Below are 22,604 nucleotides of genomic sequence, written 5' to 3' on the forward strand. Positions count from 1 at the left end.
CCATTTTAAAAAATTGCCATTGTTGCGATCTTCTTCTTCTTCTTCTGCAGCTTCTCCCACTTAAGTGGGGTCACTGTTTGTTATGAGTCTCCTCCACACCTTCCTGTCTTGGGCTGTCACCACATCCAAGTTCTTCATCTTCAAGTCCTCTTCTACCAGCTCCCTCCATCTCTTCTTTGGCCGCCCACGCTTCCGCCTTCCTTGCACATCCATCTGCATGACCCTTCTTCCCACATATTCGTCCTCCCTCCTCATCACATGACCAAACCATCTCAACCTTGCCTCCTGTATTTTCGCTCCTAAGTTCGTAACTTTCACTGTTCCCCTGACATAGTCATTTCTCAGATGATCCTTTCTGGTCACACCGCACATCCACCTAAGCATTCTCATCTCTTCTACTTCCATCCTGCTGATGTTATGTTTCCTCAGGGCCACAGTTTCTATAGCATATGTCATAGCTGGCCTCACTACTGTCCTATAAATTTTGCCTTTCAGATTGATCGGCACCCTCTTATCGCATAACACTCCAGCCATCTCCCTCCAGTTCCTCCAACCTGCTTGTATCCTGCATCCCACTTCCTTCTCACCTCCTCCATCTTCTTCCACTGTCGAACCTAAGTATCTAAAGTCTCTCACCTTCCTGATGACATTTCCTTCCAGCTCCAGGTCTGTCTCCTGGCCACCACCCACTGCGCAACACATATACTCTGTCTTACTTCTGCTCAGTCTCATACCTCTCTCTTCCAGTACTTTTCTCCATCTTTTCAGTTTAGTTTCCGCTTCTTCTCTTGAATCTACACACAGCAAGATGTCATCTGCATACAACATTGTCCAAGGTGCATCTTCTCTCACCTCCTCTGTTACCACCTCCATCACAATATTAAACAGAAACGGACTTAATGCTGATCCTTGATGCAAGCCAACTGTTACTTGAAAACTTTCTGTCTGTCCCAAACAGGTCCGAACACTTGTCTTCACATTTCTGTACATTTCCTGCACCAACCTGACATATTTCTCTGGTACCTTCTTCTCCCTCAGACACCTCCAGACTTCTTGCCTTGGCACTCTATCGTATGCTTTCTCTAGATCAATAAATACCAGATGCAGCTCCCTTTGTTTCTCTCGATATTTTTCCATCATCTGTCGTAACCCAAAGATAGCATCTGTTGTTGATCTACCAGGCATGAAGCCAAATTGTTCCTTTGCAATCTCCACCTCCTCCCTCAATCTACCATCAAGAACCCTTTCTAGGATCTTCATTGTGTGGGACATCAACTTTATTCCTCTGTAATTTTTACATTCTTGTGCATCCCCTTTACCCTTGTAGATGGGAACAAGAGTACTCTCCCTCCATTCCTCGGGTATATTTTCCTGTTGGCAAACTTTCATGAACAGGTCCCACAGCAGGTCAATTCCCTCTTCCCCCAGTGCCTTCCATGCCTCCACTGGAATTCTGTCGGGGCCCACCGCTTTTCCATTCCTCATCCTCTTCATGGCCTCCGTCACTTCCATTCTACTGATGTTCTGCACCATCCCCTCAGAAGGCTGCCCATCTCCTCTGTGAGTCCTTGCATTTTCCTCATTCAGAAGTCCCTCAAAGTATATTTTCCATCTGTTTCTTATGTCCACATCCCTCCATAATACTCTTCCTTCAGCATCTTTGATCTGCCTCACATGTAAGATGTCCTTAGCTGCTTTATTTCTACACTTCGCTAGTTGGTAAATTTTTCTCTGTCCTTCCTTTGTTTCTAATTGATCATACAGATCTTGATATGCCATGGCCTTCGCCTGTGCCACAACTCTCTTGGCTTCTTGCTTTCTCTGTTTGTACACCTCTCTGTCCTCTTCCACTCTTGACTCATCCCACTTCTGCTTTGCCTTCCTCTTAGCTGTCACTGCCACTTGTACATCATTATTCCACCACCAACCCTCCTTCTGCGCTCTAATCTTTCCAGATGTCTCACCAAGCACCTCGATTGCACAGCTCAGGATTACTTTTGAATTATGTTTCCACCAATCTTGTACACTTTCCAGTCCATCCGAAATCCTCTCTAACACTCTCTCCCTAAAACGATTCCTCACACTCTCTTCTTTTAAGCGAAACCACTTAATTGTCTTCATCCCATGGCAACCAGAAGTTCTTATCTTCGATCTTATTTTAAAGTCTGCGCACAGCAGTCGGTGTTGTTGTGCTACTTGATCTGTTGGAATTACCTTACAATTTGTCACAACCTTAAGATGTTTTCTTCTAGTCAAAATGTAGTCAATTTGTGAGCTGTTGTTACCACTTCTAAATGTTATCAAATGTTCTTTCCTCTTGAAGAAAAATGAGTTCACAATTGCCAGATCAAATGCTACTGCAAAGTCCACAACCCTCTCTCCTTCCTGGTTCATCATTCCCACTCCGTGGCCACCATGCACCCTTTTCACAGTCTCTATTCTGTCTTCCTATGTGCCCGTTCAAGTCTCCTCCGACAATCACCATCTCATTTTCTTCCAATTCCCTCATTTCTTCATCTAACACGTTCCAGAACTCATCTTTTTCCTCTGCTGTACAGCCAACTTGCGGGGCATATACACATAATACGACCACCCGCTCTTCTCCAAGACCCAATTTCATTCGCATGATCCTGTCGTTCCTTCTACCCACGTCCAGTACTTCACCCTTCATTCTGCCACACACCACAATTCCTACACCATTTCTTCCCTCGTTATTCGCTCCAGAGTAGAACAATTTATATCCATCTCCCAGTTCCTTTGCCTTTCCCCCTTTCCACCTTGTCTCCTGCACACATAAAATGTCCAACTTCCTCTTCCTCATCATGTCTGCCACCTCTCTTCCCCTTCCAGTCATGCTTCCAACATTCAGTGTTCCCACTCGCAACATCCTCTCCACCTGCATGCATTTTAAAAAATTGCCATTGTTGCGATCATAAAGTTTATTACTTTTACCACGAACAGCTAGATTTTGTTTGCCTAAAAACTGTAATACCAAAATTATTCTTTTTATAACTTCATACCAATGTTTCCTTTCATTATCTAAAACTGTTTGTTGCAAAGGATCAATACAAGTTTTAATTTCTAAGGATGTAATTAATTCTGTCCATTTTTTGTAATTGTTCAAATGATTTAAATTTTTCTCATGATGATTCAGGTACACTGCAAGATGTTGCCTATATTCTGCTGATAACAGCAGAATATAGAATAAAGTTAAAAACTGCAGCAGATTTTCTTATATATGTTTAGAGCAAATGCGAGTGTGAACAAGATTAAACAAATTCAAACGCGCGTCATCCTGTAAACAGTAAACTCACGCAAGGTCAGTTTTTACTTGTTTACACTAAACTACTTGTTAGAACTAGGATCAGAATAAAATAAGATCTTAAGGGATACTAACAAATAAGTGATTATAAATAATTTGTTTAAGACAAATCCATAAAATATAATTAAAATTTAAACAAAAATGTAATTTATTTTGATATAATTATGATTAAAAATATTTTTTTTTTAGTATTTCCTCCTAGCCTGAAATCTTTAGCACCTTTACTATCCTGGTGCCTGTGTGCGTCGCACACATTGCCGGCACACCCCTGGCAATATGTGATAGGACTGCTATCGGATGCCATATAGCAGTCCTATCTTTTCAGCAAATTGGACCATCCCAGGTCAATAATCAGTGATACCATATTGAGGTGGAAGAACAGGGAGTCAACTGCAAGTACTACCTGCAGTGTACAATCCACCACACTCAGCAAACATGACCTTAGGTTGTTACAAAGGATAATATGTAAAAAAAACCATTTTTCAGCCAACATATTGAATGGAGAGTTCAGGACATTGACTGGAATATGAATCTGCACAAAAACATTCAGAACATGCTCACAACATAGATTTCTATGGTAGAATGGCAGTATACAAGCTTCACATTACTTGAACCACCATGCAGCATCGTCTTCAATTTTGAAAAGAGTGTATACAGTGGGATTTGGAGGTTCTATGAAAATTCATCGAAAAAACAGTTAATCGAAAGACAATTCATCGAAAAAGCAATTCATTGAACGACAATTTGTCGAAAATGCAATTCATCGAAAAAACAATTCGCCGAAAATTTTAACTAAAATTTCATTAAATTGATCTAGCCAAAACAGAATTGCTAATATCATTTCGAAACTTTTTTTCTAAAATGTTATGATAAAAGTGATCCATTTAGAAAAAAAAACTGAACTATGCAGACAGCTTCTTGTACCGATAACTTCTACTAATTCTTCTAAGTCAGAGAGTTATTGTAATACATAATTTGGACACGTTATTTCTTTGTTGCCCCGAATATAGCTGAACTGAAAACTGGAACGGTTCAACATTTTCTTGAAAAAGTTTCAAATAGCGAATTGAAACCTTTTGAAACTTTTATTCATCCCATAATAGCTGCTGTATTGAAGTCGCATATTACTACTAGTAACAATAATAATAATAATGTAATGGAGCCTCAATAGGCTGGGCGTTTCCACCTAGAAACAGTCAAATAAGTCCCATGAACAGACATAAAACAGTTATCGGACAAGAAAGACAATAAGAAACCATATTGTTCTATAATTATTCCCTATTAAAGTAGCATTGCCTTCTTACTCTGCATGGTACATTATTTGTTCTAAATAGATCACTTTTATCATAACATTTTTGAAAAGTTAAAATTTTTGGTGAATTGTTTTTTCTATGAATTGCATTTTCAACGAATTGTCGTTCAATGAATTGTTCATTCGATTAATTGCCTTTTCAATGAACTCTCTGGATACCGATTTGGAAGCTTGGAAAGCTGTGTTATGGAGCAACAAATCAAGCTATATCTTCTACCAAGCAGATGGACATGTGTGGAGCCTTAACTATGAAATTTGGAGATGCATTGTGATGGCGTGGTCCTGTTTTTGGTTTAGTCTTGGACCTCTGTTTGTGCTGAGATATTTGAACATTCTGGACTATGCAATGCTTGCTATTTTGTGGTGTTTCTATGGAACTGACCATTGTCTCTTTCAGCAAGACAGTGAACCATGTTATAAGGCTCTTGCTATAAATGTGTGGTTTGTGGACTTGAATGTTACCACACTTGAACATCTGTGGGATGAACTGGAGCATCAGGTGAGGTAAATTTACATCCTTCCCACAACAGTCCATTACCTTATTACAGGAAGAATCGTCTAAAATTCCCATTGATCACTATTGTACATTTGTGGAAAGTATGTGAAAAGTATGATTGCTGCAGTCATCATAGCAAAAGGAGGTCATACATCTTATTAAGGTGGGTGCCATGGCTGTTTGTTTCTCACACTATGATGTCCACTGACGTGTTTCCAAGGAGTGTAAAAGGTGTGCCGGAAAAATTCCAAACCTTTGTGCCAGAATAATTAAATTGACTCTTACACTCTTCTAAGTTTTTTGCTCTCTCTCTCTCTCCTGCCTCCTATCCAGGAGTTTACAGAATTCCTTGCTCATATGCATTGACAGGTTGATCTGTTCAAATACATCTAAAAGATCATAAAGATTACATCCCACTCCATAATTTTGATGTCAGTCAGTTATATTCATTAATATAAAGTAAGATTATGCTTTTACACAGCAGCTGATTTTATTAGAAATTTATTTAAGACAGTTGTGAAGCCCATTCAATATCTTAACCTAAACAGAAATGACCTTCTTAACTCTTCCCAGTTTTAAAAAGTTATCTTATGAATACTCCTCATGATTATGTTAACAAATTTATTATTTGATAATAATTTCAATGTCCTTTCATTGAATCCTAATAATTACAGTCTCCTCTTGCATTAAATATTACACCACATGCTATAGGTGAATTTCTGTAATTTATTTATTTAGATTATCATCAGATCCTCGTATGTATCCTCATGGGGTGTAGAATACTTCAAGCCTCCAACTAGCAACTTTCTTCTAAATTATTCTGTTATTTTTCAGATCCCCAATGTTGTCAGTTGTTATATTTTGGCATTCTAAGGTGCTACTAAATATATCACCACCTGGATATTTGTCTTTCTCTGGATCTCCCCCCCCCCCCCATCTTGCCAGCAAACATGTTTTGCTAAACATTCCTCTCTCATTCTGTTTAAAAGGCCATAGATTAGCTGTATTCAAACCTTTCTTCTTTGATAATAATGTCAACATTCCTCTAATATTTTAATTCTTAATGTGATTCTGCCATGATGCTATTATTCACTTCCCTAATATTTCTTAAAACTATCACATCTTGGGTGTGTATTTAATTTTTAACTCAAGTAAGGATCTTTGCCTTCAAGCAAGAAGGTGCAGATCGTGAATCTTTTACCATGCTATGATGGAAGTAACCTGAGGTGGAGAAGGGCATTGATAGCATACGAATTAATATGCAGATTATTATTATTATTATGGGCAACTCTACGGAGTCATTAGACTCATTGAGGGAGGCCCCAAATCATATTCATCACAACTATTCGACATTCATACAGTATCTATCATACCTCACCTTAAACTCATTCACTGTCACAGACTCTGGCAGCCCATTCTACTCATTCACCACACTAAAAGTAAAGAACCCAGCTCTAACTCCTTTACTAACCACACCTTTGCCCAGTTTCCATGAATGTCCCCTAGTCCTCCCACAACCAGCCCTGTTCTCAAAAATATCTTCTGAATTAATTTTATAGAAACCCTTCAGTAATTTGAATGTCTCAATCATATCTCCCCTCCTCCACCTATCAACCAATTTTTGCAACCCACAAATCCTCAATCTGTTCTCATAAGGTTCATTCCACAGATCTGCTATCATCTTGGTCACTCACCTCTGGATCCTCTCAACCTCCTTCCCATCAAGAAGAAACCTAGGTGACAAAGTAGTCGAGATGGGATCTTATTAAGGCTCGATACAGAGGAACAATAACCTGCTTGTCAAAGTATTCTTCAGCAACAAAGTGAACTGATTTGGCCACTTTTGCAATGTGTCCCCTAAACTTCAACTCCTTATCCACCAACATTCCTAAATCTCGTGCCTCATCAATTTCCTGGAGTACAGTTCCGCCAATCTAGTAAACTGCTGCTAATCTTTTCACCCCAAAATGTATAACCTTATATTTTGCCACATTAAACTGATGTCCATTCTTCTTAGCCCAGACCTCCAATCTATCCAAATCATCTTGCAAAATTTTGATATCATCTGCATTCACTATTGCCCTACCCAACTTTGCATCATACGCAAACAAATGAACTGTTCTTCTCAGATCCTTTCCTATATCATTAATGAACAAATTAAACAGCAGTGGTCCAAGAACAGATCCTTGTGGCACACCACTAGTCACAGGCCATCTTGTGGACTCTACTCCTGAATAAACCACTCTCTGATATCTCTCCGTCAACCATCCTCCTATCCATCTCACCCACCCTATATCCATCCCCATATGCTGCAATTTACTGATTAGAATTCCATGTGTCAAAGGCCTTAGCAAAGTCCAGTAGAATCACTGTAAACCCATTACCCTTATCCAGTTCAGCCATCACTGTGTTATATACATGAGCAAGTTACTGAGGCATGACCTATCCTTCACAAAACCATGCTATCCCCGATACAGTATCCCAGTTTCATCTATCCAATCTTGTATTTTCCTCTTGACTATTTTCTCCAAGACCTTGATAATGATTCCTGTTATGCTGATTGGCTGGTAATTTTCAACAGAACAGCCTTGGAACCACCTTTATGCAGCGTAACTATTTTCCCCTCTTTCCACCCCCTTGGGACTGACCCAGACCTGAGGCTCAAATTAAACAAAATGGTCAAGGGCACTGACAATTCTTTAGCTGTTTCACGTACGATACGAGCTGGTATACCATCCAATCCCACAGATGTATTGACATTGAGGTTCTGTAATAGACTAGTTACCTCTACTTCATTCATCACAATTCCAGTATAAGCTGTTGGTTCTTCCATTCCTGCAATGTCACCACCTGGATGATATACTCTTTTATTATGCAGAAGAAATGATTTAGGGTTTGTGAACTTGTCTGAGATTGACAGAAAGAAGGATTTGTATAAAGATGATGGACTTTACCTACATGGTTTTGGTGTTAGGTGTCTAGAGAGAGAGAGAGCTTTGTTCACAAAGAGTGCTACAATGCAAATTCAGAAAAACTTGAGCACTTAGGATGGATGCAGGTGTGTGTGTGTGTGGGTGGGTGTGTGGGTACTCATTAGGCAAGTGAGTATTAGAATGACATGCAAGTGCATAATTTATTCTCTGAAGCAAAATATTAAATATGATAGTCAAGTCAGGAAGTAAAGGTGAGTGGGAGGCCTAAAGAGATGCTACAGTTTATTTATACTAATGGCAGAAATATCAAGAATGAGAGAGAGAGAGAGAGGAGTTTGGGGCATTGGCAAGTTCACCAAAAGCTGTAAGCATTAGTGAAACTAATAGTGGATGATGCAAGGGCTGCTTAGTATTATTTTCAAGGAGGACAGAAGATAGGATGGGGGGAGGGGTACTGCTGATAACAGCAAGTGAATTGTAGCCAAAAAGAATAGGAGATAGGCTATAGGGTGGTTGCTCTTGTGAAGCAGTTTGGTGTGAGATTGAGGCCAATAAGACAAAATATATGGTTGGATCTGCTATAAACCAGAGGGTTCCAGGGATGATCTGGAAGCCATGTATCAGCAAATTAGTACAATGGATGCAGGTCAAGTGATTATTATGGGGGACTTCAACTATGGAGATATAGATTGGAGGGAAGAGAGATCACACAGCAGGAGGGAAATGGAATTTATGCACCTACTGATAGTGATAATTACTTGAGGTAGCATGTGACGGAGGAGACTGGGGATGCAAGAGTATTGGACCTGGTCATAGGATCAGAAGACCTATCTATAACCAAAGTGACCATATTGCCTCCAATTGTGGAAAGGGACTATGTGGTCTTGACTTGGGAGATTGAAAACATAAGGAATATTCTGTCAAGAAGGAGGTATATGGGGAACTACAAGACAGCTGATTATGACTAGCTTAGGAAGAAGCTTGAAGCAGTGCCATAGAATAAAAATCTGCAAGGGAAGGATGTTATCAGTACAGGAGAAGTAAGTTAAAATATTAGATTATATATCCAAGGTCAGGAGGGTTAATCAGGTAGGAGTTAGATGGATGTGTAGTATCATTAAGCATGAGCTGCAAAAAAGAAAATGTTGTGGAGGATATATAAGGAGAAAAATGACCAGAAAACTTATGAACAGTACAGGGGTGACAAAAAAGGACCTGCATGGTAAGGAATTTTGCTTACCTGCATGGTAAGCAAAATTGATTATGGGAAGAAATTAGCCAAGCATTTCGAAGGAAATCTCAAAGAGTTCTTTTTCTATGTGGCAAGTAAGAAGAAGAATGAATGATAACCATGGAAGGATAATATTAATAAGTGCTGATGGTGGCAAGGTGAGAGAAGCAAATAAAATAGTTAAGTTACTGAGGGACCACTTTGCAAGGGTATATCATCCAAGTAAGGTTACTGCTGTGACAGGGACTGATGTGGAAACAGATGTGGATCCTCTGATAAAGTTGTTCAATCTAAGTCTCGGCTCTGCAAGATTCCAAATGAGTGGAAAGAGGGTAAGATAGTTCCATTATATAAAGATGGTTCCAAGACAGAAGTAGAAAACTACAGACCAGTTAATATATCTGGATTGGTTGTCAAGGTATTGGAAAACTGAGTTATAGGCAAAAATTAAACAGCAGGTGGATAGGGATCTGATATTCTACAGCTGACAGCATGGTTTTGTAAAAGGTAGGTCCAGTGCTATCTTAGAACTTTACTCTCATTTTATAATAACGTGACAGGAATTAGTTAAAGGAAATTGGGCTTTCCAAAAGCATTTGACAGAATATCACATGGTAAACTATTACAAAAGTTGTAGCAAATGGAAATTGATATGAAGCTTATAGCATAGATAAGGGTGTGGCTGACAGACAGACACCAGAGAGTGCTATATGACGAAGTGGAATTGATTAAAATGAGGATTACTAGCAGAGTACCTGAGGGTTCTGTACTAGGGTCACTACTCTTTAATTTGTATATCAATAATGATATACGAAATATTTAAGGGAAATATTTATTATTATTCAGTTTATCAACTACTGCCTCTCCAAAACTGGAGAGGGCAGTAGTTGATAAAGTTGATTTAAATAAACTGGCATTGTGAGAATAGGATAATGATTATCAATTAATGTTGCAATTAGGGTTGAAACACTTTGGGTTGAAAAGGATGCATATTGATGCATTGAAAAGGATGTATCATATTGACGGTACTGGATTTCAGGGAATTGATGAGGCTAGGGACTTGGGATAATGATGGACAGAGAGTTAAAGTTCAGAGTGCAGTGTATTGCAGAAGGTGGTAAAATAGCTCAAAGTATTACTTGGATGTTGAAAAACACACTAAAATGTAAAGAAATGGGAAGTTATTATACCTCTTTAGAAGGCTATGATTTGGCCACATGTTTGTACCTTGTCATCTGAGCACAGATTTGGTCACCTGGGTGTTTTGGTGATTAGGACAGGCAGTAGAGAGGATTCAGAGATGATTGACCAAGCTGGTAACAGGTCTGAGGAATGTTCCATATGAGGATAGGTTGAAGTTGTCTGGGGTACAAAGTTTACTTGATAGGCAAAAAAAGAGGAAACATGATGATAGTTATTTATAGAATAATAAAGGAGTTTCATAAAATTAATGCAAAGGAAATTTTTCAATATATGACAAATAGTCATAGAAGTAATGGTCACCTATGATAGTTGTGCAAGCATGTGTAGAACAGATTTTTTGCATAGAGAGTTATAAGCAAGTCGAATGGATTACCAAAACAGTTGAATGCCCTGATGATGAGTCTCCAGACTCCATGGAAATACCATATAATAATAATAATAATAATAAATGCTCCTGAAGAAGGTATTATTATTATTATTACGGGCAACTCTAAGGAGTCCTTAGACTCATCGAGGGAGGACGTAAACATCATTTCAAGAACAACTATTAAATTCCACACAGTATGTATCATACTTTGCCTTGAACTCATTCACAGTCATGGCACCCACAACAGACTCTGGCAGCTTATTCCACTCATTCACCACTCTCCAAGTAAAAAAACCTAGTACCCTTGCCCAGTTTCCATGGATGGCCCCTAGTCCTCCCACCAACAGTCCTGTTCTGAAAAATATCCTCTGAATTAATCTTATAGAAACCCTTCAGTAATTTGAATGTCTTGATCATATCACCCCTTTTCTGCCTATGAATCAATTTCTGCAACCCACAAATCTTCAACCTGTTCTCATAAGGTTCATTCCATAGACCTGCTATCATCTTGGTCACTCGCCTCTGGATCCTCTCCACCTCCTCCTCATCAAGAAGAAAGCCTGGTGCCCAGATCTGGGCACAGTAGTCAAGTTGGGGTCTTATCAAGGCTCGATACAGAGGAACAATAACTTGCTTGTCTCTGCTCATCAAAGTGTTCTTCAGTAAAAAAGTGATTTGATGAGCTGATTTAGCCACTTTTGCAATGTACCCCCTAAACTTCAAATCCCTATCCACCAACACTCCCAAATCCTTGGCCTCGTCAATCTCCTGGAGTACAGTTCCACGAATGTGGTATACTGCTGCTAATCTTTTCACTCCAATATGCATAACCTTACACTTTGCCACATTAAATTGACATCCATTCTCCTTAGAACAGTCCTCCAATCTATCCAAATCATCCAGCAAAATTTTGACATCTTGTGCATTCACTATCATTCTACCCAACTTTGCATCATCAGAAAACAAATGAACAGTTCCTCTCAGATCCTGTCCTATATCGTCATTGAACAAATTAAATAGAAGTGGTCCAAGAACAGAATCCTGTTGCACACCACTAGTCACAAGTTGTCTTTTGGACTCTACCCCTGAATAAACTACTCTCTGATATCTCTCCATCAACCACCCTCCTATCCATCCCCATATGCTGCAGTTTACTGATTAGAATTCAATGTGGTGTCCTGTCAAAGGCCTTAGCAAGGTCCAGCAGTATCACTGTATACCCATAACCCTTATCCAGTTCAGCCTTCACTGTGTTATAAAACGTAAGCAAGTTAATGATTCATGATCTGCCCTTCACAAAACCATGCTGTCCCCATACTGTATCCCATTTTCATCTATCCATTCCTGTATTTTTCTTGGAACAGTCTTGCAGTCTTTGAACAGTCTTGCAAGAGTATATCATTCAGGTGGTGATATTGTAGAAATGAAGGAACCAATAGCTTATATGGGAATTGAGGTGAAGGAAATAGAGGTGAATAGCATATTACAAAATCTTAATGTGAATACATCTGCGGGAATGGATGGTATAGCAGCTCGGGTCTTACGTGAAGCGGCTGAAGAATTGTCAGTGCCCTTGACCATTTTGTTTAATTTGAGTCTCGGGTCTGGGTTAGTCCCAAGGGGGGTGGAAGGAGGGGAAAATAGTTCCACTACATAAAGGAGGTTCCAAGTTCTGTAACTAATTATCAAGGTGGATGGTAGCAGAAGTGGCTTGTGGGAATAGGAGCATGGAAGATGGGGAAATACATCAGGTAATGCTGAATCCAGCAGAGTATGGAGGGGATAATGATAGGTATAGACAGAGTGATAATGCCTTGATTCATTACACTAATGGCAGGAGTATCCGGAATAAAGGAGATGAAATTGGTGATGTGATAGCATCAGCCAGTCCAAAGATTATTGGGATATCTGAAACATACCAGATGTAAGATAATATACTGACAGGAATAGAAGTAGCAGAGTATAGCATTTTTCGATAGGATCATAAAGGAAAACGTAGTGGTGGAATGCGACGTATGTTCTCTCAGAGCAGAGGATTTGGAGGGATATAGTACTAATGGTTTTGAAAGCATATGATATGAGGTAGAGGTGGACAGGACAGGATATGCTTAGGAGATGTTTAGGCAGTTGAAGAAACAATTCCCGGGTTATTGTTTTACCCTTTTCAAGATAATTAATAAACAAAATGCCTTTAGCATCCCAAAACACCGATGCCATGACCTTTCCTGCTGATGGAACTAACTTTGTCTTCTTTGGCGCTGAACAACCGTCTTCTGTCCACTGCTTTGAACTGCTGTTTTGGATTCTGGTGTGTAATGGTGAATCCAAGTCTCATTCATAGTATCCCTTGAAATGGATACAGACAATACTTTTGCTTCAGACAGCTGTATAAAACAAACTACTTGATAGAATGACTTGCAATTTCACATGGATGCTTATGACAGATGTATCAACTTAGAAAAAAAAAATCTCACCAATAGTGTTGCCATCTATGGTCGAGGCCGAGAACGCTTCATACAACCTCGTAAATTGGGAAGAGGACACTACATTTAGTAATAAGGGAATGCAATTTCTGGAATTCTTGAGGGACAAATGTCTTAGACAACATGTAGTAGAAAGAACATGAGGTTCAAGAGTTTTAGATTTGGTTATCACATCAAAAGAGCTGATTATAACTGAGATGGCATTTCTGCCCCCAGTTGGAGAGACCATGTGTGTTTGACTTAAAAGATGAACAGACATGCAGAAGTATCAAAGAGAAAGGAATATATGTGATTTATAAGGCAGATGATTATGGTAGTCTTCGAAATCAATTTGGGGCAGTTCCATGGAGGGAGGAATTGGAAAGCCGAGATATTAGTTCTTGGGAACTTATGAAAGGATATTTATTAGCAGCAATAGCAAGCTATATACTGCGAGTGAACAAGAGAACACAATTTAATGTAAACTGGATGACAAACAATATCAAATGGGAGCTGCATATAAAAAAGAGGTTATGGAAGAGATATAAGGAGAGACGTGGAGAGCAGATACAAGAATATAAAACTGAGATCAGAAGAATGACTAGTATGATACGAAAGGCAAAATTTCAATACGAGAAGAGATTGGTCCTGAGTTGCAAAGAAAATCCTAGGGAATTTTTTTTGCTACGTAGCCAGTAGGATCAGAAATCACTGTAGAAGAATGACATTATGGATAAAAATGGGAATAGAGTGGCTGATGCAAAGGACATAGTGGAGTTGTTCAACAAACGCTTTATTGGGGTATTTCATCATGGAGAAGTAGGTTTTAATACTAGAGGTATAATGCAGGTTCGAGGTTTGGAAGAAGAAAGTGTGTTTCAAATACTGAGTACTTCGAATGTCAATAAAACAAGGGACTGGATGGGAATTAACTACAGGTTTCGAGAGAATGTGCTAGAGACCAGACAGCTCTGTTGACCTGGTTTTTCAATGAGAGCCTGGCCATGGGAAAGGTACCCAAGGAGTGGAAGAAGGGTAAGATAGTGCCATTGCACAAAGGGATGTCAGTTTAATTCAGCTAAATGTCAAGTCTTGAAGTTTGGGATACATTGATGGGAGGCTACATACTCTATTGGAGGAAATGTACTGGAGAAGTGGGAGGGTCAAGGGATCTGGGGGCAATGATTGATAGAAAACTGAAATTCAGGGAACATATTACAAAGATTGTGAAGGTAACCCACAGGATTGCTGCAATACTGAGAAGGATGTTGACCTGTAGAGATAAAAGATTGTCGTTCCATTGTATAAAGCCCTGATCAGACCACACCTGGACTATTTTGCTCACATTTTCTTCCTGGGATTTCAAGGGGATAAATTAACCATGGGAAGAGTGCAGAGGTGTATATCAATGATAGCATCAGGACTCTACAATGTTAGTTATGAAGACAGTGAGAGGGAATGTGGCTGCAGAGTTTGGAGATAGAAGAAGAAGAGATGTTATGACGGAGACTTTTAAACTGTTGAGAGGTAGTTACAGGGTTAAAGTTAGATAGTTCTTTTGCTTGGTAGAACAGGGGGAAGTAGCGAGTACAATGGACCATCCTTGGAAGTTATGAAAGGAAGTGAGCAAGAGCGTAAGGAGTGGTGTTTTTATGTGGAGGATGGTTGCTGTGGAATGCATTGCCTGATAGAGTGGTGAGAGTACAAACAGTCAATGAATTAAAGGAGTGGTATGACAGACTTTGTTTTCTAGGGTGGGCCTCCCACAATAAGTCTTTGGACTCCATAGAGGCCTGAATAATAATAACAATATCTAATCAAAAGCTTTCTCATAATCTAAAGGCCAGATGAGTCTCTAAATCAAATTCTTTTCTTTTTTCAATACTTTGTTTTAACACATAAATATTATCAATATATTATCTTTCGTGTTTAAAACTATTTTGTTCTTCTACTGTACATTGTTTGCAATATTTTTAAGTATTTTATTCAGGATTTTACTGTAAATTTTGTAACCTGTATTTAGTAGACTGATTTCTCTGTAATTTCCAATCATCTCTGTCCCCTTTCTTAAATACAGATAAAACCTTTTGACCAATCTGATGGAACCTCACATTTCCTGCAACAATTATTTATTAATTTTAAGAATCTGTGATGTAAATATTCTCCATCATATTTCCAAAGCTCTGTATTTATGCCATCATCTAATCCAGCTGATTTTCTATTTGATATCTTTATTGCTTCTTTTAGTTCTTATAATCTTATTGGGGTCTATATTCGTACTGACTTCCTATATATATAAATTCTTTAATATTAATTTAATTAATTAATATTAAATAAAACCTGAAGAAATCCTGTGCAATTGGGAGGAAATGTCATGTTACTTATTTTGGTCTTCCGATTGAATATACATACATATATATATATATATATATATATATATTCAATTATTATTATTATTACTACTCCAGGTGTGCATAGTTGCTTGTACACTGCTTGCACATTCATAACACTGTCAAGCAATGAAATCACTGGTCAAACCACCCTCCATGCAAAAAAAGCCACTTCTCACTTTCCTACTCACCACCTCCATTCACAACTTCCAGCAATAGCCACTTGTCCTTGTACTCTTCCTTTGTTTTATGTATAAAAAATCTCCCTGTAAATACCTCTCAACAGTTTAAATGTCACAATCATGCCACCCATTGATTTTCTTTCTCTTTCATAAAAGGAACTCGATAACACAAGTCAAGGAGTAAATAATATTTATTCAAAGACCATATATTTCGACCTGAAAAAGTACAGGTCAGCATCAGTGGCAATAGGCAGTTGAATATAATGTAGAACTTGAACAATGGATTAATTTAAAACAGTGAGAGCCACATGATATTATACATAAACAGCACAAAGGAATAACTCAGGAAGTATTGTATTATTAATTAATTAAAAACTTATAATGATGTGTGATTAGAATAAGACTCTCCCATATGGAACATATGGGAGAGTCTTATTCTAAGTGAGAGGCAGTCATTTTGATTCAACATCATGTGGCACACCATGCCTTTGTAAAATCCAATAAAAAAAAATCAGTATATGCCTTTCTGTCATCAACTGCTCTTGTCTCTTTATTATAAAAGGAAAGCAAATTGCTGAAACAAGAGTGTCCCTTAACAAATCCATGCTGACCTTCACAGATAATAATACCATGATCGGCATAATTCTCCAAAACTTAACAACTATAGAAATAATACGAACTGGTCTCTATAGTTCAATCCTCACATTCTACCATCATGTATGTACAATGGGATTCAGAAAATACACTGAAAACAATTCATCAAATGACAATTTACTGAAAGGCAGTTTAGCAAAAAAAAAAAAAAACATTAAATCAAATAAACAATTAATCAAAAAGCAGTTCATCGAACCACAGTTAATCGAAAAATCAATTAACTGAAAGGCAGTTCCTCAAAAAAAGCAACTCATTGAATAGCAATTAATTGAAAACAAAATTTATGGAAACTATAAATCATCGAATAAACAGTTTGCTGAAAAATTAATTATAACACATGTGAAATGAAGTGTATTTATCAAAAAGAATTGCAGTTTTTGATGGATTAACTTTTGATGTAGTTGAAGCATAGCATGATATCCCCTTTATATTTGTTAAGAAGACGTGTGTGGCAATTTTTTTTCAGCAATATTATTTTCAGTCAGTATATGTATTTCATGTATTTTAGGTGTGTTTCACATAATCTTTTCCAGATTATGTAAAAAATCTTAATTATTGTTATAATTATTATTTCCCTTATCCTCCACTCTCCTCTTACAATTTACAAAGGCAGTGTAGCAAAAAAAAAAAAAAAAAAAAAAAAAAAAAAAAACATTAATCAAATAAACAATTAATCAAAAACCAGTTTATTGAACAACAGTTAATCGAAAGATCAATTAATTGAAAGGCAGTTCCTCAAAAAAGCAACTCATTTAACAGCAATTAATTGAAAACAAAATTTATTGAAAAATCACAATTCATCGAAACAACGATCATCGAATGAACAGTTTACAGTTTGCTGAAAAACTAATTAAGTTTATTATTATAGTATTGTTATTATTAATTATAGTATTGTTACTCCAATTATAATTAATTAATTAATTATAATTGGAGACTGGAAAAAGTGTCGTTGAATGAAGTGAAAGTGCAGAATCAGGGAAACAAGAGCTATAGGGGGTGGGGTATGCAGACATCAGGGAGGCAGTGGAGTGTAAGAAAGTGTATTAATATGCCTGAGCTAGTATAAACGACAACAAATCAGAATGGGATAGTTAGCATAAGGCATCAACATAGGGGTGGGACTAACAGGCTTCTACATTTCATGTATACTAATGCCAGGAGTATTAGGAACAAGAAGGAAGAATTCTTTGCCTTGGTTGGCACTTCCTGGCCACAGGTTATTGGCATTAGTGAAATATGGCTGACAAAAGATGATATAACTAGTGGGATATAATATGAAGGGTATAGTGTGTTTAGGCGGAACAGAGAGAATAAAATGGGGGGGGGGGTTATTGATGATAGCTGATGAACTGCAGCCAAGGAGAATAGAAGTTGAACTGCAAGATAGAGAAAAGAGCACATTTGAGGCTACTTGGTGTGAGATTGAGAGACTAGCAGAACAAAATATACAGTTGGGTGCTGCTATAGACCAGGTGATGGAATAGATGGTGGAGATAGTATGCATAAGCAAATAGACGCAATGAGTGGAAGGAGGGTAATTATTATGGGCGATTTCAACAATGGTAACATTGATTGGAAGGAGGAGAGGACACATGGGAGGAAGGAATTGGATTTTATGAAGTTATTAAGGGATAACTATCTGAGACAGCATTTAATGGAAAACACTAGGGGTTCGAGAGTGCTTGACCTAGTGATTGCATCTGAGAATTTGACTGTAATGAGTATGACCACGTTGCCACCAAATGGTGAGAGTAATCACATGGTCCTGACATGGAGGTCGCTAAATGTGTGGAATTTTCAATTAAGACAGGATACATGTGGAATTACAGGGCTGGTAAGTATGACACGCTTAGGAGATTACTTCAGTGTCATGGCATGTAAAACTGCAAAGACTGGATGTTGATAGTTCATGGGAGGTGGTTAAGGAGCGTTTGCAGGAGGTAATAGCTGACTGTATACCTAGAGTCCAAATAGTAAATCAAGTAGGGGTTAAATGGATGAATAACACCATTAAGCTTGAGAAAAAGAAACAACTGTGGAGGGAATTTAAGGAGAAAGGTGACCTGCAGGCACACGAACGGTACAAAGCGTAGCCCAGAAGGATAACAAGTGTGGTAAGAAAAGCAAAAGCAGATTATGAAAGGGAATTAGCCATGCATGCTAAAGAAAATACCAAACAGTTTTTTCGATATACTGCAAGTAAAAGAAAAAATGTATGCAGTAGAATGATTTTAAGGAATGCCGATGGTAGGGAGGTAACCGAATCAGTTGATATAGTGGAATTACTGAGCGAGCACTTTGCAAGAGTATATCATCCAGATGTGATATTGCAGGAATGAAGGAACCAATAACTTATACAGGAATTGCGGTAAATGAAGTGGAGGTGAATAGTCTATTACAAAACCTCAATGTGAATACATCTGTGGGATTGGTAACTGAATCAGTTGATACAGTGGAATTACTGAGCGAGCACTTTGCAAGAGTATATCATCCAGGTGCTGATATTGCAGGAATGAAGGAACCGATAGCTTATACGGGAATTGTGGTGAATGATGTGGAGGTGAATAGTTATTACAAAATCTTAATGTGAATACATCTGTGGGATTGGATGGTATACAAGCTCGGGTCATACGTGAAGCGAGTAAAGAATTGTCAGTGCCCTTGACCATTTTGTTTAATTTGAGTCTCGGGTCTGGGTTAGTTGCGAGGGGAAAACAGTTACACTACATAAAGGAAGTTCCAAGACTGCTGTTGAAAATTACCGACCAATCAGCATATCAGGAGTTGTTGTCCAGGTCTTGGAGAAAGTGAAGAAAAGTGAAGAGAAAGTGAGTTATTGTCAAGGTCTTGAAGAAAGGTCATACGTGAAGTGGCTAAAGAATTGTTAGTACCCTTGACCATTTTGTTTAATTTAAGTCTCGGGTCTGGGTTAGTCTTCAGAGGGTGGAAAGAGGGGAAAATAGTTCCACTGTAAAGGAGGTTCCAAGACTGCTGTTGAAAATTACCGACTGATCAGCATATCAGGAGTTGTCATCAAGGTCTTGGAGAAAGTGGTCAGGAGAAAAATGCAGGAATGGATAGATGAAAATGGGATACTGTATGGGGGACAGCATGGTTTTGTGAAGGGTAGATCATGCCTCAGTAACTTGCTCACGTTTTATAACACAGTGAGCTGAACTGGAAAAGAGTAATAGGCTTACAGTGATACTGCTGGAACTTGCTAAGCCCTTCGACAGGATACCACAGGGAATTGTAATAAGTAAACTGCAGCATATGGGGATGGATATAGGGTTGGTGAGATGGATAGGAGGGTGGTTGATGGAGAGATATCAGAAAGTAGTTTATTCAGGAGTAGAGTACAAAAGAAGGCTCTGACTAGTGGTGTGGCGCAGGGTTCTGTTCTTGGATCACTATTGTTTAATTTGCTCATTAACAATATAGGAAAGGATCTGAGAGGAAATGTACATTTGTTTGCTGATGGTGCAAAGTTGGGTAGAGCAACAGAGAATAGGCAGAAAAGGGGTGATATGATTGAGACATTCAAATTACTGAAGGGTTTCTATAAGATTAATTCAGAGGATATTTTTGAGAACAGGACTAGGGACCATTAATGTTAACTGGGCAAGAGTGTGGTTAGCAGGAGTGTTAGAGCTAGGTTTTTTTACTTGGAGAGTGGTAAATGAGTGAAATAAGCTGCCAGAGTCTGCTGTGGGTGCCATGACTGTGAATGAGATTAAGGCAAGGTATGATAGATACTGTGTGAATGTTGAATAGTTGTTCTTGACATGATGTTAGAGAATCCCTCAATGAGTCTGAGGACTCCTTGGAATTGCCTGTAATAATAATAATAACACATGTGAAGTGAAGTATAATTATGAAAAAGAACTGCAGTTTTTGATGGATTAACTTGTGATGTAGTTGAAGCATAGCATGATATCTCCTTTATATTTGTTAAGAAGTGTGTGGCAATTTTTTTTCAGCAATATTATTTTCAGTCAGTATATGAATTTCATGTATTTTATGTGTGTTCTACATAATCTGGAAAAGATTATGTAAAAAATCATAATTATTGTTATAATAATTATATCCCTTATCTTCCTCTCTCCTCCACTGAATGGATGGTGGGGTAGTAATGCTATTTTACTAGGGAATAATTAGAGAACAAGAGGGATTCCCATTATCTTTCTTATCAAGTAAGTGTTTTATCTTACATTTGAATGAGGAAGGAAGTAGGCATCTGGATAGAATGGTGTTCTAAACGAGTCAGTGTGTCCCAGGGAGGATGCCAGCAGGGGTGGCCTCTTGTGGGAATGGCTATTTGGGAGAAGGGGGACGACATCAAGTAACATTGCACCCAGTGGAGATTAGAAGGAATAATGCTGGATATAGGAATAACGGCATTTATATGCTTTATACTAATGCCATGAGTATCCTGAATAAGGGAGAGGAATTGGTGGCGCAGATAGCCAAAAATTATTGGGATCACTGAGACGTCATTGACAGCAGAGGATACAATAACAGGAATAGAATTCGCTGGGTAGAGCATTTTTCAGCAGGATAGGAAGGGAAAGCGTGGTGGTAGAGTACTGCATATGATAAGTGACGACCTATGTCCTCTAAGAGTGGAGACTATGGAAGGCAGTGGTACTAATGATTTTGAAAGCATATGGTATGAGGTAGAGGTGGGCAAGACAGGATATTTAGTGGGGTGTTGCTACAGACCCAGGATCAAAGAGGGTGGGGACCAGGAGATGTTTAGACAGTTAAGTTTGGCAAGTGCAAGACAAATGATTGTTATGGGAGATTTTAACTACAGAAGTATAAATTGGGGAGAGGAAGATGCATGTAGCAATAAGGGAATGGAATTTCTAGAATACTTGAGGTACAAATGTCTTAGGCAACATGTAATAGAGGGAACAAGAGGTTCAAGAGTTTTGGATTTGGTTATAGCATCAGAATAGTTGATAATAACTAAGATGACATCTCTCCCACCAGTTGGAGAGAGTGACAATATGGTTTTGACTTGGAAAATGAATAGACATGCAGGAGTATCAAAGAGAAATGAACGTATGTGGAATTATAAGGCAGGTGATTATAATAGTCTAAGACGTCAACTTGGGGAAGTTTCATGGAGGGAGGAATTGGAAGGCCAGGATATCATTATTGTATGGGAAATTATGAAAGAATATTTGTTAGCAGTAATGATAAGTTGTATACCACGAGTGAACAAGAGGACACAATTTGGAGTAAAGTGGATGAAAAACAATATTAATTGCATGCGAAAAAGAGGCTATGGAAGAGTATAAGACACAGGCCAGAAGAGTGACTAGTATGGTAAGGAAGACAAAACTGGAATATGAGAGGAGATTGGCCCTAAGATCCAAAGAAAATCCTAGGGAATTTTTTAGATATGTCTCCAGTAGGAGGAGAAATGACTGTGAAAGAATGATATTGTGCGATAAAAATGGCAATAGAGTGACTGATGCAGAGGACATAGTGGAATTGTTCAATGAACACTTTACTGGTGTATTTCATCCTGGAGGAGTCAGTTTTAATGCTAGAGGGATTGGGCAGGTTTGAGGTTTAGAGGTACAGGAGGATAGTGTGTTTCATATACTGAGTACTCTGGATGTCAGTAAAGCTGCGGAACTGGATGGTATTTCACCATGAGTTTTGAGAGAATGTGCTAGGGAACTGACAGTGGCTTTGACCTGGCTTTTCAATGAAAGTCTGGCTGCGGGAAGGGGCCCATGGAATGGAAGGAAGGTTAGATGGTGCCAGTGCATAAGGGCAGTAGAAGACTGGAAGGGTCTAATTATAGTACAGTTTGTGTGTTATCAGTAATTGTTAAGATCTAAGAGAAAGTAGTGAGGGACCATATACAACCATATACAAGATGAGGGTAATGTTATCTTGACGTCATTGACAGCAGAGGATACAATAACAGGAATAGAATTCGCTGGGTAGAGCATTTTTCAGCAGGATAGGAAGGGAAAGCGTGGTGGTAGAGTACTGCATATGATAAGTGACGACCTATGTCCTCTAAGAGTGG

The 22,604-nt window shown here is 38.4% G+C and overlaps 1 long non-coding RNA gene across 1 annotated transcript in view; it reads right to left on the reverse strand.

Annotated features, from left to right (window-relative positions):
* LOC150095899 (uncharacterized) overlaps positions 1–22,604 on the reverse strand; it is a 100,234-nt gene that overhangs the window by 66,943 nt on the left and 10,687 nt on the right. The window lies entirely within an intron of this gene.

The sequence above is a fragment of the Typopeltis vanoorti genome, chromosome 19 (assembly GCF_054136105.1).
Source record: "Typopeltis vanoorti isolate ZY-2024b chromosome 19, IOZ_Tvanoo_1.0, whole genome shotgun sequence".
In the NCBI taxonomy this organism is placed as follows: domain Eukaryota; kingdom Metazoa; phylum Arthropoda; class Arachnida; order Uropygi; family Thelyphonidae; genus Typopeltis; species Typopeltis vanoorti.